Here is a 27,767-nt window from a genome sequence, read left to right as displayed (position 1 = left end):
GGGCTCAAGAGAGAAGTCATGAGGACCAAAATGAGGAAGAAAACATGTGTTTAAATAATACGGAGAATAGAAAATTAGCCAGGGAGAAGTCATAGGGAAACAGGGCAAGTAGCACAGCACTGCGATGGTACTAACACTGAAATGAGAGAAGGTAGTGAAGACTGCCCAGACACAATGGGTACGAATGAAGACAGAAACACTACAGACTTTAGCACAAGGAGACAACTTAGATGACTACTTCACCCTTTGAGTCCATAGTTATTGTGGTGGCTAAAAAAGTCCTATTGAAACACCCAGGAAGCCACACAGCTGCTCATTCTAAATTCTACTTTAAGAGAAAGAGGTAAATGAAAAGAAGTTAATCCACAAGTTATTCAAAAGAACATGTTACAGCAGACACAGCCAAAAATCTACATCTACAGGACTGGAAAACTGGCAGATGCTTCGATTACTTACTTCAATTACTTACTTCAATTTCTCTCTCTCTCTCTCTCTCTCTCTCTCTCTCATTCACATCCTGACCACCTACATCCTGACCAGATGCAGAGGGGAGGGGTGGGGGGACTGGGTAAAGAGTGTGAAGGGATTAACTAAAAAACATATATGCACACCTCATGAACAGGGATCATAGTGTGGTGAAGACCACGGGAGGGGAAGGCAAAGCGGAGAGGAGGAATGTGGGACATCTGCAATAGTGTCAACATTAAAATTTTTTAATTAAAAAAAGGAAAATTAAAAAATATAAAGTACAGTGGGGCCTTGACTTACGAGTGTCCCAACTAACGAGTTTTTTGAGATACCAGCTGTCTCTAGGCCAATTTTTTGCATTGAGTTTATAGAGTAATTTGAGTTAATGAGCTCCTTAACGAGCTTGGTCTCGGAACGAATTAAACTCGTAAGTCAAGGCCCCACTGTACAGGAGAATGAATGATAATGGTGAACCTAAAATATCAACAAAAGTTTGGATTATGCTGTTTACTAAGGTAGAAAACTATGAAATGTAATTTTTTAAATGTCCATCAAAAATCGTTTTTTGAAAAAAAGGATCAGTTCTGAGATTTAAGATGAAATCAGGAAAAATACGTTCACCCACACGCTACAGGCACCTGAACTCTGTAAGTGAGAAACTTTGTATTCTAGTAACGTGTTTTCCATTTCTACAGTCAAGGTGCTTTTAATATTTAATGTGATATGTACATGTCTGAGTATAATTACTTTACATATATCAGACCTTATGTAGGATTCCTATAAAACAGGAGAAAGGCACAAACGCAAAAACTTCAATTACTTACTAGTAACCAAGGGATCCCAATGGGCAGTAGGTGGGGAGGCTGGGGAGTGTGGCCATCAGGAAGGATGGTGACAAGTACTCTGACACCAAAGATGTTAATGGCAGATAACACTAAGGGAAAGTCACTCAAAGGCTATATGCATTTCCTAAATTGGAAAAGGATGAAAATATCCATAAAAGAGGAACTACTCCCATCATGAAGTGTTACTTCCCACGTAAGACTGTGATGCTATTTAAACCGATCAGCAGCGGGAGGTTGTGTCTTTTCATTCTTGGTGTTCTCTTAAGACATCTCTACTTCCCTGTTCTGCATGGCCCCAGGGGACCAGCAGGGTAGGAGAGCAAAAAAAAAACACACAAAAAAAACAGCCACTTCCCTTCCTCCTCCCCCTCCTCCTTCTCTCCAACTTCTCTCTCTCTCCCTCTCTGTCTCTCTCTGTCTCTCTCTCTCTCTCTCTCTCTCTCTCTCTCACTCTCACTCTCTCACCCTCTTGTGTTCACACCCTGACCACCCACCACCAATCACAGGCTGGGCACATGCTCACAGATTTATTAGAACCAAGCCCACTGCATTATGCATTATGCTCTGTGTAACAATAAATAAGGTAACAATGTGCTTATAGTCATACAAATCTTACACCCAACCTAAATAAGATATTATCAGGAACAGCTTCCCAAATCATTGATATCACATCATAAGTTACATCTGCATTATCCTTATTATAAGTTGTTTCCAATGTTCTTTCCACCATTTCAATGAGTATTCGTGTTCATATTAGAATTCATGTCAGCATTTCCATTAGAATTTTCTTATAGTGACCGGAGCCCGGGTTTCAGAGTCTGTATCCTGATCTACTGCTTTTTAGCTGCGTGGACTTGAGCGAGTTACTTAGCTCCTTACGTATTAATCAACTTTCTCATCTGACTTTGGCTCACACAGTTGCCGTAAGGATTAAATGAGATCGTCGAAGGACCACGGTGTGCCTGTCTGCTAGTATATATGGAAATCACAAAGGCTAGCTGCTCTCCCATATTGTCAGGGGTCGGACTCTCCTAAATGCAATAAAGGAGTCACTCTGATATTCCTGTGGGGTTTTGGTGCTGTCTCCTCTGTGAAAGATACACCGCTTTCAGCAGTTAGAAGCCTGGTAAGGTATGATGGAAGCTTGACTTGAAAGAAAGTTGTGCAAAAATCCCCACAGTGGAAAAACAAGAGCAGGCAAGCAGCTGCTAATTAGCAAGCAAGCAGCACAATGATGCAGAGTGAGTGTCAGACAGAAAGTAGCCCAGCCAGGGCCGTGTCTGCTGTGGAGATGCCCAGCCCGCAGGAAGGGCCGTGTTTCCCAGTAATTTAATCTGAAAGATAGAAATCATGACTGAAAAGCTTCCAGCCTCAGTAACGGGAGGAATACCCGCATTCTAGCAAGGTTTCCATGACCAAAGACAGGTTTCCATCCAGAGGAGATCAGGAAAAACAATTATCAATCAAAGATAACCCCCTTGATATCCATTTGAAGTGAAGTTGGAGGCCAGCAAAGGCCAAACCAAGAAGAGAAAAGTGGATTGTGTCTGTAATTGTAAGGAGCTCGTCACTAGAAATTCTGTTTTACAAAGTCTCAGCTGTATGTGATTTTGAAACATTAATGATTTAATGCCTGCCAGACCAAGAAAGACAAAAGATGCCCAAAATCAAAGGCAGATATAAGTGTATCATCAGTGCAGAAATGGAGGCTGACATCATAATGATGGAAAATCAGTCCAGAGCAAATGTCTGCAAAATAAAATAGTGGCCAAATGCAGAATCACATGGTGCTGTGGAAAAATACAAATGGCAATTGATGAAAACAGGGGAATATACACCAACTGATATCCAGCGAATCAGGAGTTCACAGATCACAAAGTCAGGAACCCCAAAATGGCCCCTTGCTGTGCAAATAATGTGCAATTCCCATCATGCTCACTCCTTAAATCAAGATGACCTGTCATTTCTCTGTGTTGTAGCCTGTAGGGCTGTAGAAGTTTAACCACATTGCCCAACTAATGGCCGCCTGGGACTATTTGAGCATAAAGTAAATTTTGTCCCTGACTCAGCATCCCTACAATGTCATTCAAGACCAGTCTGGAGAAACTGTGAAGTTGCTACAGGCATAAAATAACTAGTCACTAAGAATGTGTCAAACCTCAGAGAGAAGGTAGGGGAGGGTGGGGCTAAGGAGGAAAGATCAAACAAAGGACTTATATGCAAGCATATAGGCCTAACCAATGGACACAGACAACAGGGGGGTAAGGGCATGAGTAGGGGGGATGGGGGGTAATGTGGGGATAGACACATATGTGTAATAACTTAATAAATAAATTTTAAAAAAAAGAATGTGTTATGCCTAGAAAACTAAGTTTCATTGGGAAGTAAAAGACTTAAATTGTAAGCAACTACTAGATTTCAAGAGCTTTACTAAACAATTTCTTGAGACGCCAAATCAGATTTTATTAAATCTTTGTAATCGCCATAATCTACCTCCTAGTTGAATCTCAGTTAAGATTAAATGGGGATGAAGAAAAGTAGGAAGGGAAAAGAAAGAGGAAAGAAATGGCATGTGGAGAAAGAGGAAGAAATAAATGGCATCCCTAGCCTCCACTCTAAAATCTGGATGGGGACATCAAGATACACATATGTCCATCAAAGCAGGCATGTGGAAAAACAGGACCAGGGAAGCAGCTGCTAATTAGTAAGCAATGACGCTTTATGAGTGTCAAAAACAACATAGCAAAGTCAGGGCAATGCTCGCTGGCTGCTGTAACAAACCACCCCAAAATCTCAGTGACTCATCACAATAAAAGTACGTCTTTTTCTTGCAAAGTCATGGTCTCTTCGGTGGCTCTCTTCTAGGTAGTGACTCCGAGATCTGAGCTGCTTCCATGTTATAACTATGGCATCTGAAACACATGACTGCCCAGGTCACCACAGAAGGAAAAGCAAAGGGGCATTTTGTGGTCAACCCTGGAAGTGGCATATATCAATTCCACCCACAAAGCCAGAAAAGAGCATGTGCTCCCTACATGACCATCAGGAGGCTGGAAATGCAGTGTTTGCATGTTTCTAAGAGGAAGAAACCAATGAGAGAGCATATAGTGAATCTCTGTCATCCATGTTACAAAACAGCACATGACCCAAATGAGCAGGGGGGATGCTGCATGAAAAATATGGGATTGAGCGGGAGGAAGAAAGGCAATTCAGGCAGAGGGAACTGTATAACCTAGGTACAGAATAGTGGTATCACTGAAAGATGTTAGGTAGTGGGGAGGGGGGCACTTAATGGGAAAAACAATGAGTTCAATTTGGGGCAAATCAAACTGAGCTGAGGCAAGAAGCCATATGTCCTGTAGAAAGCAAGAGACGGTTCTAGAAGTAGCTACCACTTAAATTCAGTTTAGGGTCAATTCACCTGAAAAGGAGTAGGAACATAAATGAAATAAACACTGCAATCCCTTTTAGAATTTCTAATTAACCTAGATTTAAATGAGATAAAATTGTTTGTACATGGATTTACTTATCCCCTTCTTTTCTGAATACACATAAGAATTAAAAATCTAAGTGAATATGAGCCTTTGAAGAAACCATGAAAACTGTTTACCAGTGAAGGAATAGCGATGGTCCAAATCTACTTGATTAGCAGAAAACCAAATTGGTCCTCAGGCCTTTCCTCCAGCAGAACATTTCTGTTTACGTAATTAGCTCAAAGGTGCATAGCTCAGTCTAAACTCCAATCCTTGGAGCTGTGTGCAACCCCAGGAGACTCTCAGGTTCTCCCTTTCCATCACCTCCCGATGCCACCCAGCTTCCTTGGATGTTGTCCAGTGTGGGTGGGTGCAGACCTGCAGTTTCTCCACTCTCTCTGGCTGTCTGCTTTATTCCCTTTACTTTTAACAAGCTCCAGGGCTGGGGTAGGGGGGAATTGTGGGCACGGAGGGAATCTCATTCTGCATGGTGGGGTTGCCAGGACAGACTAGTGTCCTCAGGGCAGGACAGACAAAATTCTCTCATGGAGTCATTGGCTCCTGGAAATTCCAGTTAAGGCCAGAGCTGGGTGGTCTGGTCTGAACTTCAGGGTTGAAAATAAAACCAAAGGAAAAAGGAAGAAGCTAAGCAAGGTAAACAAAATGCCAAAAAAGGAAGAAGAGGAAGGAAGGAAGGAAGGAAGGAAGGAAGGAAGGAAGGAAGGAAGGAAGGAAGGAAGGAAGGAATTTCATGCAATTTTATAAACTCTTGTTAAGCAACCAAATTCCAAAACACTCAGGGAAACAAAACTTTTTAACAGCAATTTGTGCCTTAGGCTTATTTCCTAATTCAGTACCGTAATGAAATCAAGTTAGAGAAAGCCTATCACACACAAGTGAAGTACAATGCAAATTGATCTCTCACACTGTAGCTAATATATCTCCTAAGACATTTGCAACACTTTTCTTCTCACTGACTCCAAATATTGTCTCTATGGGTGGTTAGTATCATACTGTGAAATGGCTCTGTAGGTATGAAAGTCAACTATTACTCTCAGAAGAGTGAAAACAACTTAAGGGATCTGTATAAAGCACTTAACACAGGGCCTGCCACGATATAAGCACTTCCCATCTCTATATTAAACACAATATGGAAGAAGAACAACTTGCCCTAGAAAAGCATAGATTCAAATGAGTCTCACTCAGCCTTCCTTTTAGCTTCCTCTGCGAGAAGTATTTAGTAGATGCACACGCCCTGGCATTCACCCAAAGAGGAGCTGTCCCAGGCTGAGTTGTGGAGGACACTGAGCAGGTCCAGCCAAGAACTAGAACTAGAGCAGGGACTTCTATTCATGGTGGTCTTGGGTAGACAAAACCAGGGTGGCTGCATCCAAGTCATGAGCTAAGGCTGCATCAAAGCCACAAATGGCAGGTGCATCCAAGGCTGAGCACCAGTAGGAACTGAGCATAACCAGGGCAGGTTGGGAACCAAGTGGAGAGGGCCCTGAGCAGTGGCTGGGAACATCACCTTACTGCCCGTGCTTGCCTTCATTTCTCAGGGGGCACGTAGGTGTCGGATCAAGGCAGCACATTGGGAACACTCATCTGCAGCTCCATGGCCAGCCTGTCCACTCCCCTATCACTTTAACTATTAGAATCCCTCTAAACAACTTATTGGTTCTGTTTCTCTGGAGAACCCTGAGCAATACCCTGTCCAAATTATTCATCTCATGGATAGTGCTATGAAAAGGTAACCTAAGCAAACCACACACATGCACACCACACACACACACACACACACACACATATACCCTATGCCAATTCTGTGATAAAACTACATAACTACATAAGGAAACAACTAAATGTATTCTAATTCATAATATTTAATATTTTTATTCATATTTTTAATTGCCTTCCAGATAGGATGCTGGAGGTACAATAGTGAATAAGCCAGACCCAGACCTGCTCTCTCACTGTTTATTTTCTAATGAGAGAAACAAAATAAAAAGAAAACAAATGAGCATTGACTAGAATAATCTATAATAATAAAAAAGTAATATGCTAATTAGACTGGTCATCTTCTGGACATCCTTCCTGACGAAGCCAAGGTGGAGGGAAGCCAGCTTGGGTCCCAGGTGCCTGCAGGTGGCCCGAGGGAAGCCAGCCCGGGTCTCGGGTGCCTGCCCGTGGCCAGAGGAGGGAAACAAGTGCCGGCAGCCGGGGGAAGGAAGGCCTTCTCTTGCACGAATTTTCATGTATAGGGCCTCTAGTAAGAAATAAAAATTTTCCAAGAAGAAGATTGATGAGGAATGGCAGGGTGCACATGGAAAGGTCTCTCGGGGCTAAAGAGGGAAGAATTCTTCACAGAATTTCCAGGAGGGTACAAAGGTGAAGATAAGAAAACAGCGAGAATAGGAGAGAGTATGGACCCTTCACAGACCAGGAACACTAGTGAACGCTAGAAGGATAGTTAACCATGGGATTTAATGCTACCCCCAGGGAGATAGTCTCACAGTTGAGTTGAATTGGAGGATCCAGCTGGTGTCTGAGCATTGCTTGGAAGAGAGGGGAGGGAAGGGGAGAACTGGTGCCCAGAATTGTAAAGGATTTGTTAAATAAGTAGACAAACATGGAAATGGATAAGAGGAGTCAGTTATTGTGTGTGTCCTATTTATATTCTAATCACTAACTGGTCTAGGCTGTTCCAAAAATCACATTTGCAAGCAATAGTCCAGGTGCTGGGATCCCCCTGAGAACTGTCTCACTGGCAGAGAGGGGCTTTCTCTCGGGTTTTGGAGGCTCCTTTGTATGGCCCCTCCTTCAGTAAGACTTGTTGGAAAAACCAAAGCCAATCTTGCAGAGCTTGAGAACATTCTTATAAATTGTAGGATTCTTTTTGTGTGGTTTGGATCTCTGTCTTCATTGACTAGCTACTTTAGTAGACAAACATGGAAATGGATAAGAGGAGTCAGTTATTGTGTGTGTCCTATTTATATTCTAATCACTAACTGGTCTAGGCTGTTCCAAAAATCACATTTGCAAGCAATAGTCCAGGTGCTGGGATCCCCCTGAGAACTGTCTCACTGGCAGAGAGGGGCTTTCTCTCGGGTTTTGGAGGCTCCTTTGTATGGCCCCTCCTTCAGTAAGACTTGTTGGAAAAACCAAAGCCAATGAGGAATGGCAGGGTGCACATGGAAAGGTCTCTCGGGGCTAAAGAGAGCAATACCCTGTCCAATACCTCTTGCAGAGCTTGAGAACATTCTTATAAACTGTAGGATTCGCTTTGTGTGGTTTGGATCTCTGTCTTCATTGACTAGCTACTTTCCCACTCTAGAAGGAGCATGCTAGTATAAGTCCTCAACACAGTTATTTAGGGAATTCCTTCATTTGTGTGTTTTGCGGGGATGGGGAGGAGATAGCAATACTGAAATGTTTTCATAATTTCATTTTATGAGTTCCACTCATGGAGAAAAGTATCCCCTTTATCATGTTGCCTCAGAGATACAGAACATATAGCCTGGGGAGCATGGGCTTGGGTGGAAGGGAATGTAAGACTAGAGCATGTAATATTCACCTAGAAGTTGTTTGCATTTCTGCAATCGGTCCTTAGGTCTCCTTCAAATTGCATACATCTTGCCTTGGTGAGTGTGGTTTTATGTGGAAATCAAGGAAGAGGTGGAATTTTATATCTGGGTTGATGCCATGTGGAACAGAGCACACTAAGAACGTGATACAAACCACAAACTAGGCATTTACAGGAAGTGGCACACTTGTTAGTTCTCTAATCTAGAGCATAGGAGCAGAGAAATCCCAGTTGATATCTGGATCACATAAAGAGAATCCAGCTAGCAGCCACCACCAACCACTGCCACCAGCAGCCACACCAGACACTGTAGGACTATAATACCTTCCTCCTGAGGGGGCCTCAACAGTTCCCTGGAAAAGACAGGCTTAGAGGCCCTGTGATTCCAGTTCCCCCTTAGTGTTCATGCCCAATTGCTTTTGTTGACGGATCTGAAATCTCTTCATGATAATTGCTAGAAATAGCCCCTACCCCAAAGAGCTTCAGTCACTTTCCCAAAGCCATACACCCTGGTATCTTTCTAAGTTGAGACAGGAAACCAATTGTCCTACCTCCCACACCAACCCATGTTCTACCATCATATGCTGCCTGGCTTTAAGCAGAGGAACCAGAAGAATAGGTCATGATTTGAAGACTAGGAGTACAAAGGGGAAGAAGGTCACCTGGCAAGGTCGGGGAAGAGCTATACAGCAAACCAGACTGGGGGCTTAATTCCGAAAGCATGAAGAGACTGTCATAGTCCCCTAGTGAAGCAGGAAAGTTTTAGCAGCAGCTATTTTTAAGAAGGGCAGCCACCCTGGAGGTGGGCACACCTGTGAGAAGGACACTGGAAATGAGGCATCAGAGAAAAGTTATGTGTCTAAAGAGCTTTTTTCCCTACACTTCATTCATTTGCTAAGAGCCAGAGAATAGATGACTGCTTCTGAAATTTTTAGGACTTTGAGAGCGATGTCCCAGGCTTCCAGATCCCACTGTATTTTTTCTGTAGGGCAGTGATGAAGCTCACACTTCACTTACAGAAGAAGGACTGTAATGAAGTCAATGGAAACTGTCTCCAGGTTAGGATCATTCTCAGTGAGCTCAGACTCCTGTAACTAAACACCATAGATGGTGTGGCTCAAACAACACACTTTTATTTCCCACAGTTCTAGACGCTGGAAAGTCCAAGGTCAAGGTGCTGGCAGATTTGGTTCTTGCTGAGGGACCTCTTCCTGGCCTGAGGACGGCTGCCACCCCTCTGTATGCTCACATGATCTCTTCTTTGTGCGCTTGTGCAGAGAGAAAACTCTCGTGTCTCTCTCTCTTCTTAGAAGGGCACCAACCCCATGACGAGAGCACCATCCTCAAGGCCTCATCCAAAGTCAGTTACCTCCCAGAGGCCTCCATCTCCAAACGCCGTCACACTGAGGGACAGGGCTGCAACATATGAAATTTTGGGAGGGATGCAAACAGTCAGTCCATAACAGGATCCCACGTAATGGCTCACGATAAATGGCAAGTGCTTCCAACACACTCACAAAATCCTTATATTTTCCTCCTCAGCCATGCTGTGTCCTTCCTCTGAAGATTTTAACTGTACCAGAAATTGGTGGCCCTATTTTTGAATTCTCAGATAATTTGGAAACTCTGCTCTAAAGAAGACCAGTAATCCCATATCAAGTGTTTCTAAGAGCATCAGCAACAAGAATTAAAAAAAAAAAAAAAAGTTCTTGATTCTAAGAGCATCAGCAACAAGAATTAAAAAAAAAAAAGTTCTTGGTTTATAATCCAGGTTTGTAAACATAAGACAGCATACTTCTGGACATTATTTAGATACTAATTTTAACATGTATTAGCTAGAAAAAGCAATCCCTGAATTAAGGCGTTTTGACTTTTTTCTTATCTTTTTAAAGATTAAATCATGAAATTTTATTCTTTTCAGTTCTCTCTCAGGAATGCAAGCTGCCAATGCTTCTGAAAGACACTAACAATATGAAGAAATATTGAAAACAATCAGAGGAAAATGGTGCTTTTGGACTTAGTAGAAAGTGTGCATCACCTCTCACAAGAAGTCTCAGCAATGGCATTAAAAACTCCAGCCATTTCATTTGGGGAGAGCAGAACAGCATGGAGTTATTTATTGAGTACACTTTGCAGGGGGCATACAAAGCATACAAAAGGCTTCTTTTGTTTGCAATATGGCTTTTCACAGCATTCAGAAGGTTTTCTTCCAACAGCATCATCACAGTTTGTCCAAACTTCTTAGAGAAAGCCACGGGGTCTCTACTTCAGCCTCTCATGAGCAGCTCTCCCCGGCCAAGGTCATGTTGCTCTTCCCCTAAGAATAAGGGCCCTCTGGATCCAATTCTATCCATTCCTTCCCAGCCTCCTGTTCTTGCAGCAGGGCAGATGCCTCCCAGAAGGAAAGCAGATGCCGGGGCTGTGGGGGGCTCTTGAGCAGCATAAGCCAAGCTGCAGGAGTTGGGAAGAGAAAGCACTGCATGGCCCAGCTCACCCCTGGTGGTGTCTTTAATGTCAGGATGCATGCACACCGTGCAACGTGCAAACCCATCCAGGAAGAGGGAGCTGCACAGACAGGGAGCGTTGCCAAATATCTGAGAGCACTCTCTTCTGTGGACAGACAGCTGGCTCGCTCATTGTTCTGCTTTTGGGAACGTGTGTCCTGAAGGGTCCTGTGATCTCTACCGTGGTAAGGGTTCTGGAATAAGCCTTTGAATATTTTCCCCCACTTCCCCCCAAACTCAAAATCAGTTGTGCAGATTTCTCATTCTGTCTTAAAGCGTAGAGAAATGTCAGACTCTTGCATCATGAATTTTTGCTTCAATACAGATTCAATATTTGCCAGTGTTTCTCAACCAATATAGAAAAAACCTTGGACTTCTGGTCATTAGCCACTGGGAGTCTCAGTATTTCTCCTTTTGTATTAAAATGAAAAGTTACATTCCTGGCACCATGGTTTTGTGAAGATGCCAGCATGTGACCTGGGTCTTGCAGACCTACCTGGCATTAGATAGCCATGGGATTGGAGAACAGGGTCATCTCTGTGTCTCAGTTTTTCCCTTTACAAAGACTGAGAAATAATATCATGCCTCCTATCCCATTTCATAGAACACCCAATGGTAATAAATACAGTGCTTTCAGTTGACAAGAAAAGGTCAAGATATCAGAGTGCTCCAGGGGCCACTTCTCCCAACGTAGCCATAAGCCTTACCATGCAGTGTGGCAAACTGAAGTCATGGTCTGAAGCAAACGTGAGGCAAGATCAGTGAGCGTGCCCGGAATATGGTGCTAAGCCAGTGTGTTAGCCATTGGGGTGGTGCACAAACATTCCATTTATCTTCCCAGTCATGCAGTAAGGTTGCATTCTCCATGTTTCAAGATTTGCACCCAAGATTTGTTTTGGTCAAGTGTGGCAAGGTGGCAGATACAAAGACAACTATCTTTGAAAGAAGAGTTGATTATCTACAGTTCCCAAGAACAGGGGGCCTGCCACACCATGCCGGGCCACATGGTCATTTGGGAGGGGTGAGAGAAGCATGGGCAAAAGCCTTTATGACTACAGTGGTGGCTAGTTGTTAGGTGGAAATGCCCTCTATCAGAAAGCCAAAGACAGATGTTGAAGTTTGTGATTGGCGGGTTCATAATTTGATTTCCAAGCCCCCTCGAAAGCCAGACTACAGAGGAGTTTAAGCAATTCTAGTCATTAGTTCAACCCTGTAGTTAATGGATATCAAATAATCTATTACAAAATCAAAAAAAGTTGACTAAAAGATGCACCCCTGTGAAGCCAGGTTGTCTGTGCAACAAGTTAGGCATGAATCGTGAGTAGAACTGACATGTGTCACTTCCAGGCAAAGGGCCAGAGCAGGAATCACCACATCCTCTCCCCCAGCCACAGTGTCGTGAAAGTGTGTTGAGATGGTGTTTCCATCCACCTGCATTCCTGAGTAGAGATCCCGCTAACCAATGTCGGATATATAACATGAGTAGGAAATAGCTTTGGGGTTAAGGCATCAAGGTATTAGGGTTGTTTATTCCACAGTAAAACCTAGCCTATCCTCACTAGGATGACCTTGCTGCAGAACATTGCTGAAATATTCAAGTTCAACCCCCTTCACAGACATAAGCAGAGAGATGGATATGAGTTTGTCACCCTTACCCTTTATGGTCTCTATGGTTGTAACACAAGGCAGTTATATATAAGCTGATGCAATGGGAAAGATTTGCAATGTAAGTCAAGCTCCCTAAGCTCTGTGTGGAAAACTAGTCCAGAGTCCATGGGGATAACAATGAAGTTTCTAACTTGGCTACCCTGGATCTTAACCTATTTCTGAATTATGTCTTCAAATCTCCATTCACTGTTCTTGAAACCCACTCCTTTCCCAAAGCAGGTGATTTCACTTCAGAGGTATCCTCTCTCTGTTGGTGTACATTTCCCCAGCTGGAGAAAATTGGGATTGGGTAATTCTTGGGCAGAGGGCAGAGGCAGGGTCTAGAGCAGTGATGGCGAACCTTTTGAGCTCGGCGTGTCAGCATTTTGAAAAACCCTAACTTAACTCTGGTGCCGTGTCACATATAGAAATTTTTTGATATTTGCAACCATAGTAAAACAAAGACTTATATTTTTGATATTTATTTTATATATTTAAATGCCATTTAACAAAGAAAAATCAACCAAAAAATGAGTTCATGTGTCACTTCTGACATGTGTGTCATAGGTTCGCCATCACTGGTCTAGAGAATAAGTGACATATAATTATGTAGAGTAGGGTCTGGCTACCTCCTACTGTAGTCTGAATCTCAGCTATGCCACAAATTGTGACAGTGCATTACCAAGCTCCATACTTTACTTCCCCCTGTGTGCAAGGCAGCTTCAACTTTGGGGCCAGAAATAGTTCTCTGCTCAAGGTGGCAGCGGAAGGAGGAGTATGGGGCAGACTGACAATCCATGCAATCAAGTGTCTAATTATTATAGACTGTCCCTGGTAATTGAGTCTAGTTTTTCATATGAACTGAGTTTCTGTTTAGAATTTTAACTTGTGGGGGATGGGGAGTAGAAGTCCTTGAAAGTCCTATGAATCGTTGGTGAAATAGGAAAATGCCAATGAAATATAAAAAACACGGAAAGACATTAAAATACATTAAAAATCTATTGTCTATTCTGCACTCCAAAGTAATTTTTAAATGGTAATTACACCTTTGAAGAGTATCTAATTAGTATGAAAGAGAACTTTGGACAAATGTAGAGCTCTTCATCTGACTTCAATTGGTACACGGTGATAATATTCAAGGCTAATTTCCGAAGCTTTTACCCCTTGACTGAACACTACTCTGTTTCTGAAATTTAAAAGGATTTTCCAATCTCTGCTTCTCGGAAGCTAAGCAGAGGACCTCTTATGGGTTATGGAGGTAAGAGAGGAGGTAAAAATGTATGAATGCCCCATGAAAAGTGCTGTGAAGTCAAGGTTAGGTCAAGTTTATATCCTCAAGAAACAGGGATTTCAGCCACACACCTCCAGAAAGGAAGTTTCCAGGGTTGTTTTTTTTCATCTGGATCATTCAGCAGCATTTGGCAGTTCCTTTGAGTGGCTGACTGACACCTTTAAGAACCATGTTCTTCATCCTCATCATCAATAACAAAATAAACTTAGTGTTTGCTGTGTGCTTAACATGAAGTGCTGTTACAGTTAAATGATTAGCACTCTAAAATAGTTTTAGAAAAAGACGTTTATGATCACTCTCGAGTAAATGATCAAATGGTCTAACTAGCTTATTAGGCAGGATTATTCATTACCAATCTATTAGATTTGCATATATACACTCCATTGCTGCTACTCTCACAGATACAATGGCAGAACCCTTTGAACTAAGGTCCGTAAGTTGCCTTAATGGTTTACATCAAAATTTTAATGGCCCAGAACTCGGCCACTTACAGTTACTACCCAGACAGATGCTGAGTGCTGCTAATGAGAAGAGTATCGGATGCTGGATTTGTAATGCCCTTCCCTTAAATTCTGCCATTGACACACATGTCATTGTTTAAGATTTTTTTATGCCTTTCTTTAAAAAGGATTTTACATTAACCAAGCCAACTACTTTTCTTCTGCGAGGACTACGGATGCATCTCTGACCTCACCTCCTACCACTCTTCCCCTTCTTCACTTTAAGAAAGCCACGCACCTCCTTGATGTTCCTTGAAAATGCCAACCTCCTCAGGGCTTTTGTACTTCTGTGGCCTCTGCCTGGAACAATGGGAGTCCGGGTCCCAGAGCAGCAAGAGATATGCTGGACATGCGAGCGTATGTGGGGAGAAATGCCTGTGAGGGGACACAGGAAGGAGGCTGGAGGAGGCGGGGAGAGCTGCCAAACCACACGGCAGGTCTGACCCCTGTGAAGAAGAGAAGGAAGGAAGGTTGGGTAGAACAAGCCTTGAAACACAGTGCAGGGCTAAGAAACATGTGGCAGGGTCTGCAGTAGAGCCCTCCAGCCCAGGTTGCCCTACTATGGGTCCTTCATCTCTGTAGCCTTGCCACACTCAGTCACTGGCAAACAGTGATGGACTCGGGAGTAGCAGATGGGTATTGGTCATTTACACCTGTAGCAGCCATCAAAGATATGAGAAGGGCATTCTCATGGCCCTCGCAGGCTCTCTCTCTCATTTTCTAGATGTCATTGTACGTCCTTTAGTTTCTGCTAAGATTTCCCCTTAGTGTGGTCTTCACTGACCACTCCATCTAAATAGCAACCCTCACCCCTTCACTCACCTTATTCCACTTTTTATTCACCTTTCTCTGCTCTGTTCATTCACCATATCGGATAGACTACATATTTACTTGTTGATGTAGCATATTGTCTCCCTCCTCAGACTATAAGCTTCACAAAGGGAAGGACTTTGTTCTGTTAATTGATAGGCTAAATATTTGTTAAATTAATGAAAAACTGAACAAGCAAGCATATATTGAGTTTTAATACTATGTACTAAACAATGATTATGCAAAGATATAAATGTAAGATTCTGGACCACATGCTTTCATTTCATAATTGATATGTTTCTAACAAACATGGCATTTTGCCATAGTTCTATAAGATTGTTAGCGAGCCAGTGTGGTAGACAGACTTTCAGATGCTGTCAATGTTCCCCATCTATCTCCTGGCATCCACACCTCTGTTTCATCCCTTCCCTTACTTGTAGGCTTGCGTATTGACTGTCTGTCAAAGGTGGTGAGATGTCATTTCAGTGGTTAGGCTACATAAGATTGTGGCTTCCATCTTGCCAGTTAACTTCTCTTGCTGGCTTTGATGAAGCAAGAAGCCATAATGGAGAGGCCCACACGGCAAGGAACTAAAAGCAGACTCCAGTCAATAGTCAGCTAGAAAGTAAGGCCCCCTTCCAAAAGCCTATGGTAACTGAGTCCTGCCAAAAACCATAGGAGATTGGAAACATATCTTTCCCCAAAAGGTCTTCCGATAAGACCCCAGCCCTGGTCAACACCTTGACGGAAGCCTCATGAGAGACGGAAGCAGAGGACCCAGGCAAGCCGTGGCCAGATTCCTGACCACAGAAACTGTGAGATGATAAATGTGTGTTGTTCCAAGCAATTAAGTTGTCGTAATTGTTCTACAGCAGGAGATGACTAATACAGGCAGCTTTTCATGAACTGCAGCACAAATGCCTCTCATGAGCTGTGCTTTTTTTTTTCTTGTCTGTAAATGAAGAAGTTGGAGCAGAACTTACAGGGCTCTCATCCAATTGCAAAAAGCCACAATTCTATTACTTCAACACCTCTGACCGATTTCACAATTATATCAAACGTGGAATATGCTTAAGAGAGGTAACTTACTCAAATATGATAGTTGTAGGAAGCTGTTCACATTTTTCACCACAGGATCAAACAACCAAATCATTATTTTCTGTTTAAGAACTTATTTATTATAAAAATAATTTGGAAGGTTCAGTAAATAATAAAGAAAATTTAAATCACCTGTAATTCTATCACCTTGAGATTATTACTGGTAATATTTTGCTAGCATGTTTCTAGTCTTTGAATATATTTTTAAATATATGGACTTATTTTACAAAATTGAGATCATACTGCACATCCAGTTTGTATTTGTAGTGTATTTCAAGTTAACAGGACATGATGAACATTATTAAATATTCTCCCAAAACATGATTTTAATGGCAATATAATATTTGCTTGTATGTGTGCTTTGCCATTATAACTAATAGTGTAATCAATGTGTTAATTAAAATAATTATTCGTATACTATATTATGTATGTTATAGAATATAAATAATATACTTAATGAAATGCTGTAACTATTTACCCACTGCTAATTAGCTGGATTCCTAGAAGTATGGTTGTAAGACCAAAAGCTAGATGGAGGCAGAAATTGGAGTCATGCAGCCACAACCTAGGAATTTCTAGAGACACAGAAGCTGGAAGAGACCAGGAAGGATTTGTCCCTAGAGACTTCATAGAGAGGAGGGCCCCACCAACACCTGGATTGCAGACTTCTAGCTTTCCGAACTGCGAGAGAATAAATTTCTGCTGTTTTAAGCCATCAAGTTTATAGTACTTTGTTACTGCATCCCTGGGAAACCATATGTGTGCCTGTTTGCATACATACACATGCGTGTGTATGTGTCTGCGTGGTGTGTCTGTCAGACTAATAGTACACATTAGTGCAGTTCAGTGTAATTTACCTTTACTGCTTCACATTCTTGCTCTCTATTCTGACCTAAAGATTAAAAAAAAAATCTTCTGGAAAAGACTTTTCCACCCCTTGGTTTTATATAAATTACTTCACTTACATTTTAAATAGAACCTAAAAATTAAACTTTACCTTGCGTCTTTCTATATGTCATTTGGTCATTTTGACACAATAAGGTCTCTCTTCTATATTTTTTCTAGTATTTTCCCACTAACTTTCCAGTCAATCATGTTAGTAAGCTCAAAGAAAAAAGGTGGCCAATTTGCTAAAATAAAAATGTCTTTCAATCCTGAAGATTGTATTGCTCCATGAAGAATTTTCATATATAAAGACAAGGAAGCATGCTCTCAGACACCAGGCTTTTATGTCCTTTGTCATCCCTTTTGACCTACACATTGCTGTGTCCTCCCTGCTGTGGCTCCCGGATGCCCATGTTTCTGCCTCACTAGACTGTGAGACCCTTGAGAGCAAGTCTTATGCTTCCTTGAGTCCAGTGTGTGGCATTAGTCCTGGGACATAATTGGTGCTCATGGACTGCTTATAAAATAAATCAAGTGCTCATCCAATAAATCATCCCCTAAGAGCTAACTCCAGGCTGTACTTTGTAATTAGAAAGAACACAAATGTAAAAACATAGGATGGCAAGTAATTTGCAAAAGATGTGTAGGTAAATTGGTCATTCAAAGACCATGTAGACTTCTCTTTGGCAATTGTGAGTAAAATTCTATTTACCATATTCCACAACATGGGTACAAGCCATAAGGAGTGAAAATCTACTCATCGCAGTCCACATGGGTATAAGCCATAAGCAGCTCTCTTCTCCATGCTTGCTTGCGTGAAGCCTTATCTAATCCAGATCTTGGTTTAAGTGTCTTGTAGTAGAAATTTCAAGCAGCATCAAAAAATTGAACCCCTCACCCATGCAATTTAAATACTGCACACTGAATCCAGCTATGCCAATGGTATGACAGTTGTTTGATTATGAGATAAGGAGCACTGTGAGAAAAACAGAAATAACCCCTGCCTCTGAGCCTTCAGTGGAAACTCTTGCAATCTATTGTTTAAAAATCTACAGCTAGCAGGAACCATGATCCTCACAGTGCTGCTGCCTTCCGCTAATCTTCCGGAGCCATTACTCAGGGATGGTCTGTTCAAAAAACTCCTTAAAGCCATTCATCTCAAAGAAGTTGTGACAAGTATTTTGCTGTTTTCTTCCCACTCCTCAAGGGGAAATTTAATCAAGATTGTCAGAGCTGAAAAGAAAAGGGGGAAAATGCACACGCACAATCAAGCTACACTTCAATAACCAAATAAAACCACCAAAATTAATCAAAACTTTACTTACAACCCTTTCAGAATTGTAAAAGTCACACAGTATCCCTGGGATAGATGATACCATGAATTCTGATGTACACAGTACACCATTGGACCAAACGGTGATGTTTTCCTGCCATAAGTGGTATAATTATGCTGTGCATCATATGCATCATATTACATTCATTTAATAATTCCGCTGTTTCACACTCAGCCAGGCATTTCTCACAACTGCTGTCTTCACGGGCCACTGGTTCTGCTGGTTCAGCTTTCCTTGCAGTAGTCAGATAACCACCGGTTTATCACCAGCCAAGCTAATGAGCTAGTGCTTTCTTGCATGTTGAGGTTAATAGATAAATAATATATTTTGGCTCATTCATTATGGCCAGTTTCCTACTAACAACAACAAAAATTGCATATTTGGGTCTTCTGCTTTGATAAATGTCATGCTACAGCTTAAAAGTTGATTAAAAAATCACTACACCTGTGGAATATTACATACAAAATGTATTAGTATCCAGGAGACTCTGATAAGAACACTTCTCAACTCTATTCTCACCCCACTCCCCCCACCACACACACACCAAAAAAAAGCAATAAAATTAGATGTGAGTAGTCATGAGGAGTTGCAGTGGGTTTGCTTTTTTCCAACTAACAATCAAAGTAAAATTACTCATCAATTAAACCATAGCTTGCAATTTATGCCAAGTTAAATTTTAGTTAAGTTCGGATAATGGTGCTAACTAGTGAAGAGTTGCAAGAAATTTAAAACATTCAAAAGTCATGTTTTATGTCCATTTGAAATTTCAGAAATCTCCAGAAACTCTATGGCATAAGATTTTTCAATTTAAAAAATATATACTTTTTTCAAAGCCATTGTGAAGAAAATTACCTATATTAACAAATACGTTATGGTTTTCACTAAACCATATAGCACATTTTCTCACTGACTTCCTGATTCTTTCCTACAATCTTATTTTTTTACCACATTAAATTCCTTAGTCTTCTCCTAAAAAGTCAAGCCTTTTCCAAAGTTCTGCCTGCCAAATATTCCATTCATCTCTCAAGATCTAGGTCAAATGTTTCATAACCATTGTTACAGTTACTATGGCTGCATAACAAATAACCCCCAAACTCTGAAGCCTAAATCAACCATGGATTCTGTTGGTCAGGAACTTGGACAGGGAGGAGCAGGAATGGCTTATTCTGTTCCATCATTCTGGGATTTCAGATGCAAACACTCGAAGGCTGAAAATGACTCAATGACTGAGAAGTAGAATCACCTGGCAACATCATTATGCTCCTGTTTAGTGGTTCATGCTGGGTTTTGGCTAGAATCTCAGTTGGGGCTTTGGAGTTGAGAATCCTCATGTGGCCTTTCCACATGGCCTGGGCTTCCTCATAGCACAGGGGTCTCGGGTGACTCAAATCTTTCACATGATGGCTCAGGGCTTCAAAAGAGAGTTCTCAGCAAGTGAAGTGGAAGCTGCATCACCCTCCCTGGTCTGGCCTCAAAGTCACTCAGCATTACTTTCTCTGCATTCTATTGATTACAAGTAAATCACAGGATAGGGAAGAGGTAGAAGGAAAGAAAAGAGAAGGTTTTTATTCTTGGCGCTGTTGGGTATTTGTTTGTTTTTGCTCCCAAAAGGGCAGAGCAAAGAAGGGTGACAGGAGATATATCCATAGCATCACAGAATAGACTAAGATTCAAGATAAAGAATATCCAACAAGCCACCTTAATTTCTTTGAATTGCTCCACTATTTAGCTCCTCTCTTTTCTTAAAACTCTGGCAAGGTTTGCTGCCCACCCAAATGCCTAGATGATCACCTATGTGTGGAATTTGTTGAAAGGTATAAGCTCCAAGTCTGAGTGGGCACCAGAGCAGAGGAAAGATCAACCCTAAGAGAACAAAGAGCCAGCAGAGCAAGAATTCAGTGGAGGAAATAGTCAGGGTTGGAGGTGATCATGAGAACATAAGGCCATGCAAATCTCTATAAATTTGGAGGATTTTGGACTTTGCACTGTGGAGAACAGAGAAAGACACAACTCTTAGCCAGGCCTTACAGGCAGAGTAACTGCAACTGGCGACAAGATTAGGTATGTTTTAGGTAAGTCTCAGAATCCCCTGACCAGTAAGTATTAGAACCATTACTCATATTTTACAGAAGGGGAACAGAATCAGAGAGGCTCAGTAAGTACTAGAACTAGGATCCAAGCTTAGATCTGCCTGACCAAGGCCTGGCTCTTTTCACCCCACCCCTGCCCACACTCCCTCATACCCACTCACAGCATTAGTTGCTGCATACTCTATGTTCCCACACTGTTTCTGTTTGATTGTTTGGTAGTGATATTTGTTGGTATCTTCATTTTTGGTTTTTACATCTCTATAGCAGTTCTTACCATGCTGTGGGGTAGTTTATCTTTTTTCATGTGATTTCCAGCTCCTTGAAACTAGGAAACATCTTATTGGTGTATTCTCATTACTGAACAGCGTCTACAACAGCAATTTTCAACCCCTGTGCCACAAGAACTTTTAAATCATGTACTACCTGACTATTTAGTCAGGGGCACTGACCTCTTTTCCCTTAGATTGCCAAAAATAAAAAATAAAAATGACAACATGCCCTGGCCAGTGTGGCTCAGTTGGTTGGCTGTCCTCCCGGGCACCAAAACGTTGCTGGTTTGATTCCCAGTCAGGACACATGCCCAGGTTGCAGACTGGATCCCTGATAGGGGGCATGCAGGAGGCCAATCCAATGTTTCACTCTCACATCGATGTTTTTCTCTCTCTCTCTCTGCCTCTTCCTTCCTCTCTCTCTAAAATTAATAAAATTAAATTAAAATGACAACAGCCAACCACAATAACTGTCTGGTGTGAATGTCCTGTCTTGAACCATACATATATAGGTCATATAATAGAATTGCATCTTATTGGTCATCCTATATAATAAACGGCTAATAATATGCAAATTGACTGAACAGTGGAAAGACCGGTCGCTATGATGTGCACTGACCACCAAAGGGCAGACGCTTAACACAGGAGCTGTCCCCCTGGTGGTCGGTGCGCTCCCACAGGGTGGGGACCGCTCAGCCAGAAGCTCTGAGCCAGGCTCATGGCTGGCAAGCGCAGTGGTGGTGGCAGAAGCCTCTCCCACCTCCATAGCAGTGCTAAGGATGTCTGACTGATGGCTTAGGCCCACTTCCCTAAGCCAGTAGTAGGACATCCCCCGAGGGCTCCTGGACTGCAAAAGGGTGCAGGCTGGGCTGAGGGACACTCCCGCCATCCCTGAGTGCACGAATTTTGTGCACCAGGCCTCTAGTGTTAATGTAATCAGGTCTACTTGGTTAATTCTTGGGTAGCAGAAACCCTTATATATAAGCATAGGCACCTGATTTTTTTTAAAGTCCCTTTGGAGCAAAAATGGTAGGTAATTACTATTATTATTATTTTGTAATCAATCAAAATTATACCTAATTCTTGTCAGATTGGCAAAAAATATACTATATTGTTCAGTGCACCACATAATTTTAGTAATTAGTTTATGTGTTCAATGAGATGAAAATTGCTGTTCTAGAACATACTAGGCACTCACTAAAGGCTTGTTTGCTCATTTGATCATTCATACATTAGCGTCTATTGAACACTCACTATGTGTCAGACATTGTAGCAGACACTGAGGATGGAGCGTTGAGCAAAAACAGACCCTGCTCACAGTCTAGTGGACAGGAAACATTACACAAATAATCACATAAGCCAAAACACATGACATAGCCCCCTGTGCTATGCTGGAAAGAACAGAGTACTTTAGGAGTAAGAACCGTTTACCGTGTTGGGGAAGGACTCTGGAGGAAAGGGTGTGTGAGTGAGAGGCCCAGAATGAGCAGACGGGTAGAAATTCCTGGCAGAGAGGGCAGTTCAGGCCTCCCCTCTGGCAGGAGGTGACAGGTCTGTCTAAAAGAGGACGAGTGTGACTGGAGGCAAAGATGGAGAGGAAAATACATTCTCATGAGGAGGCAGGCACTGCATTATAGAAAAGGACTCGCTTCCTAATGACAGGAAGCAGTCTGCAGAGATTTTTGCAAAAAGCCATTAGTGCTTGTTCCAATATGTTTAGGCAGCTGTGCATTTTCTTCACAAACTCCTTTAACTTATCATATGAGAGAGGAGGTCTCCAGTAGACCTACTATGTCCTTAGCACTGGGTTGCCCAGAACAGGGTCTCTATCAGCAGCAGCTCGGACCCCGGGGGCCAGGGGGTCCTCCAAAGCAGCAGCACCTGGAAGGAGGAGGCTGATGAAGCGAACCAGGGCTTCTGCGCATGAGGCTGGGAGGCAATGCCTTGCCTCTAATGCTGGTGGGAAACCACGTACACAAGTGATTACCCGATAAATAAATGTTAGTACCTGACAAAGTCTTGGTAGATTTCTCTTAAAAATCATACACAAACACCAGTCAACTAATTTCATTGGTATTGTTTTCCCTGACATGCCATGTATCTTTCTTTGACTTATATTCCTTGCTAATGGGCGTGTGTGTGTGTGTGTGTGTGTGTGTGTGTGGTGTGTGTGTGTTAATCCTCACCTGAGAATATTTCTCCATTGATTTTTAGAGAGAGTGGAAGGAAGGGGGAGAGACAGAGAGAGAAACATAGATGTGAGAGAGACACATCTACTGGTTGCCTCCCACACACGCCCTGACCTGGCCAGGGATCAAGCCTGCAATAGAGGTGTGTGCCCTTGACCTGAACTGAACCTGGGATGCTTCAGTTCTCTGGCTGGGGCTGATGCTCTATCCTTTGAGTCAAACCAGCCATAGCCTAAGAGGCATTTTTACAAAATTTTTGTTTCGTGCAACCCAGGTACATGCCCTTGACCGGAATCGAACCCGGAACCCCTCAGTCCGCAGGCCGACGCTCCATCCACTGAGCCAAACCGGCTTCGGCCTAAGAGGCATTTTTACAAAATTTTTGTTTCATAACTGAAAAATGAAAAATGACATTGTTGATATGACAGTCATTGGCAAAGAAACATCTGTTTGAACAGGTGACGTAGAAAATATGTTGCACTGTTTACTGAGAACTAACGCACCACCAACATCAGTTGGTTCTCCCACGGCACAAAAGACCACCAGGTTTGTTTGCCAAGCACCTTCCTTGGTCACTTTCAGTCCAGACCTTTACCACCGTAGGTCTCCCTAGTTTGCACTTGACCCTCACTCTCACCTTTATTCATAAACTGCATCCTAAGTAATTCTGTCTTCAACTTCCCTGCTCCTAATTTCTGAATCTCTTCTTGCCCTCTTGCATTGCCCCTATCCCCCCCCACCCCACATGAATTACTTCTCCAGATTTAGCTCAGGAATTTCACCAGAACTATAATTTCAGTTCACCCCTAGAGTGATTGCAGCCGATCGCTCACAATTCAAAGGGCAAACTGACTAACAAAATAGATCCAGAGACATTGAAACATGCAACAGACTGGCATGATTCCAGAAGGAGGGGGGTGAGGGCTGGAAGAGATTAACCAAAGAATTTATATGCATATGTGTGTAACCCATAGACACAGACAATAGAGTGGTGAAGGCCTGGGGAGGGGGTGGGAGTGAGGTGAAGAGGGTCAGTGTGGGAGAAGGGGAGTGGACATTTGTAATACTATCATCAATAAAGAAAAAAAATATTTTAATTCCAAGGTCGAGCAGTCCCCTCAGATGCATCCCACAAAGAAGAAATCACCTCTTCCCTCCACACGGGAAGAAATCATCACTTACAATGCAAACACACGAATATGGAGTGGCTAAGGTTTATTGGGTGTGCTTTTTTTCCTACCAATTAAGTATATTTGTAATTCCATCTGCAAAAGCAACCAGTAAGCTGAATTCTCATGCATTACCTGACACTATAGTTCCATTTTGCCCTATTTACAAAGACTAGAATTTAATTTCCAAAGACATCTCTGCACAGATGCTCAAATGGAATGGTTACTTTCTGAGGAATGAAGAAATAGCAATGCATGTCCCTAAGGATAAGTAAATTATAATGAGAGCAAAAACTTATTTAAGAAAAAGTACAAGGGGCTTAGACAAGCATTTCGAGGTTTAAAGGAAGTTGAGAGATAAAATAAGATGAAGACAGATTAATAAAGAGCTTCCTGCATGATTATCTTTTTCATAGAAATTAGTGAATTTTGTTTAAATTGGCTTCTTAGCAATTGTAACTCTTCACATTCCTTAGATCAGTAAGTCCTAAACCGGACATTCGTAGCCACAGGGGGACTGTAACTCAGGTAGCTCTTGGGGATAAGCAATTAAAACAGAGGGAACGGCTTCTTTTCACAGCAGTGATCTGTGAACTGGGACCTGGATCCCGAAACCAGATGGCTCCCCGGCCAGGCCCTGCTGCCCAACAAATAAAGTTGATGCTCCACTGAGGAGAGGGGTGTTTCCAGACCCTGTTCAGGGTCTTCTCCTTTTTCATTCCGTCCTCATGGACTCTCAAGTTGAAATGAATTAAATTTGTTCCAACTGAGGAATTGATAGCTGTTAACAGCTTAATGTGTTATCTCTCCCAGTAGTATTTTCACTTTGACAGAAAATCATGCCTTAACTCAAAAGAATGAATGGTTTGGGGAGGCTAATGGAAGAGGTGAGGGTTTGGGGAGGGGCAGATGCTCAAGCGCATGCTGCTCACTGGCTAGATTAGAAAATTAGCTCAGAACCTAGACCATCAGGGCTTCCACTATGGGCCAGGGAGTCCCCGGGAGACCCTGAGAGTCGGTCAGTGCTTACATGAGATCAAAACTACTTTCATAATAACCCTAAGAAGTCACTTGCCATTTTAACTCTTGTGCTCTCAGGAATGAGTGGAGCTTTCCAGAGGCTTGATGGCAAGGAGAAGCACGACAGAGCAAATGCAGTAACAGGAGACTCCAGACAGCTGTTAAGTCACGCGTTAAGGACATTTGCAAAAAATGTAAAACAATTCTTTTATCATTTTGGGGGGATTTTAGAATAAAAATATATTTTCAAATGTTAAAAACAAAGAATAAAAATTAAATTAAAACTTAAAAGTACATTAATTTCAAGTAAATTAAAATTAATATTTTTAATTGAGAAAAATTTTAAACAAAAAATTTTAATAAAAGTGTTTAATTACATACATTGGTTATTATTGTTATTTTAAATTAAGATTTCTAAATTCCTACATTTTAAATTATAAATATATATTTGCATACTTCTGTATAAGTATATACATGTAGTTATATATTTCTTTTGTATACATTTTTTAATTTATATCCTATATAAACAAAAGCTCTTGGGACCCTCAATAATTTTAAAGAGGGAAAAGAAGTTCTAAAACCAAGAAATGTAAGGACCACTGAACTAGAAATTCTTGCTTGGATCCTGCTGGTCCTGTGCAGTCCGTGTTTAATACTTTTGGGGGATCTTTTAGTCACATACCATCCATCAAAACTGTATTCCATATTCAAAGAGGCCAGTAAGGAAGAGAAGGAGGGAACATAAAGAAAGGAGGAAATAAGAAATGATAAGAAGAGATAAAGGAAGTACAGGAAACCTAATAAACTATGTGCAGGGATGTGCACTGTAATTGTTGATTCAACAACTAGCATGTTCATAGTCAATAATCAGCTGCACTTATTATTAAAATTTCACATACAGGGACTACACTCTGGGATATATGTCATACAAAGTTGACCTGTGTTTGTTTACTGAACATGTTGTAAATAGATTTGCCCTTAAGACATCTTGTTTGGCCTACCCATTGCTTTCCAAAAACAAAAAAGAATTAGTTGCCAACAGTTACATTTAGAAAGTTTTATGTAAAAATCTGGATTTCCAGTTTGTCTTGAAAATTGAAAACAACTGGTAAGACAAGTTATCAAAGACCTGCGCTGCCATAGCTGGCTGGCACTGAGGGGCCCTGTCCCTCTCCACAGGGCACGGACTCCCCTCTTCCCACAAGCCTCCTTGCTCCCTGACTTCCATCTCACCTGCCCCATTCATCTGTTACCTACCTCACCTGGCTGACCCCTGAGACATTGACCTCTGTCTTCAAGATAATCTTTAAATCTCTTCTGACCCATGACAAGAATTTCCTATGTGTCAACAAAAATATAAATTGAAGGGTAAAACATCAGCCAATCTTACCACACAGGGGCAGACATCAACATTTTAATGTATTTTATGCGAGCATTTTTTCTTATCACAACTATCATATACAGGGTGCCCCCCAAAAATGTATACACACTTTAGCAGCTGATAGCTCCACTGATGTTCCTTTCTTTTCAGATTTAACCCCTTGGAATTAATGATTTTTCAAAGTGTGTATACATTTTGGGGGCCACCCTGTAGTTGTGATCATATGTGAATACAATTACAGTGCCATTATTTTCTCTTACTGTTTTAGAATAAGCATTTGACATGCTAGTAAAAACCCTTTTAACATAGTGTTAAATGCTGTACAATATTTCATTGTATGAATGTGCCATATGAGGATTGCCTATATTACACTGTTCAGAAAAATAAAAAACATGGATTTTGGCCCACATGTTTGAGTAAAACCAATCTTTGTGGGATGGTGCTCTGTTTTAAACCCTCATGATATTTTTAGAATTTTTGTATACCCATTGGGGCATTTTGGAGTATTATGTCAAGGCAACCTCACTAACTGACTGCTATTTTTTTATTGTAATTAATGTCTATGTGAGCAGCTTTGTAGAAGTCCTAGGCAAAATTCTCACTTTAAAAACTGAATGTGAGCCCTGGCTAGTGAATCTCAGTGGTTAGAGCATCAACCTGCACACCAGAGGGTCTCATATTTTATTCTGAGTAATTAATGTCTATGTGAGCAGCTTTGTAGAAGTCCTGGGCAAAATTTTCACTTTAAAAATTGAATGTGAGCCCTGGCTAGTGATTCTCGGTGGTTAGAGCATCGACCTGCACACCCGAGGGTCTCGTATTTTATTCTGGTCAAGGGCACATACCTGGGTTACAGGTTTGATCCCCAGCCCTAGGAGGGGTGTGTGTGGGAGGCAACGAATGGATGTGTCTTGCTCACATCAATGTCTCTCTCTCTCCTCCTGTCTCTCTCCTCCTCCCTTCTCCCTTCCACTCTCTCTAAAAATAATGAAAAAACAAATCCTCACTCCTAGGGTAAGGATTAAAAAACGTTGAGTGTCAGACACTAAATGGGACATTCAAATTTTCTGGTAATAAAATGGATATTGGAAAGCTTTCACTGAGTGAGCAGAAGGGCAGAAATTACAATAAAATCACTGAGTGGGTGTGACTCAGCCAGGAGATAAGCATAACCTGATAGGAAAATGAAGCATCAATAGAACAAATCCTAA

The sequence above is a fragment of the Myotis brandtii genome, unplaced genomic scaffold, assembly GCF_000412655.1.
Source record: "Myotis brandtii unplaced genomic scaffold, ASM41265v1 scaffold185, whole genome shotgun sequence".
Taxonomy (NCBI): Eukaryota; Metazoa; Chordata; class Mammalia; order Chiroptera; family Vespertilionidae; genus Myotis; species Myotis brandtii.
Note: the sequence above shows the minus strand (reverse complement) of the source record.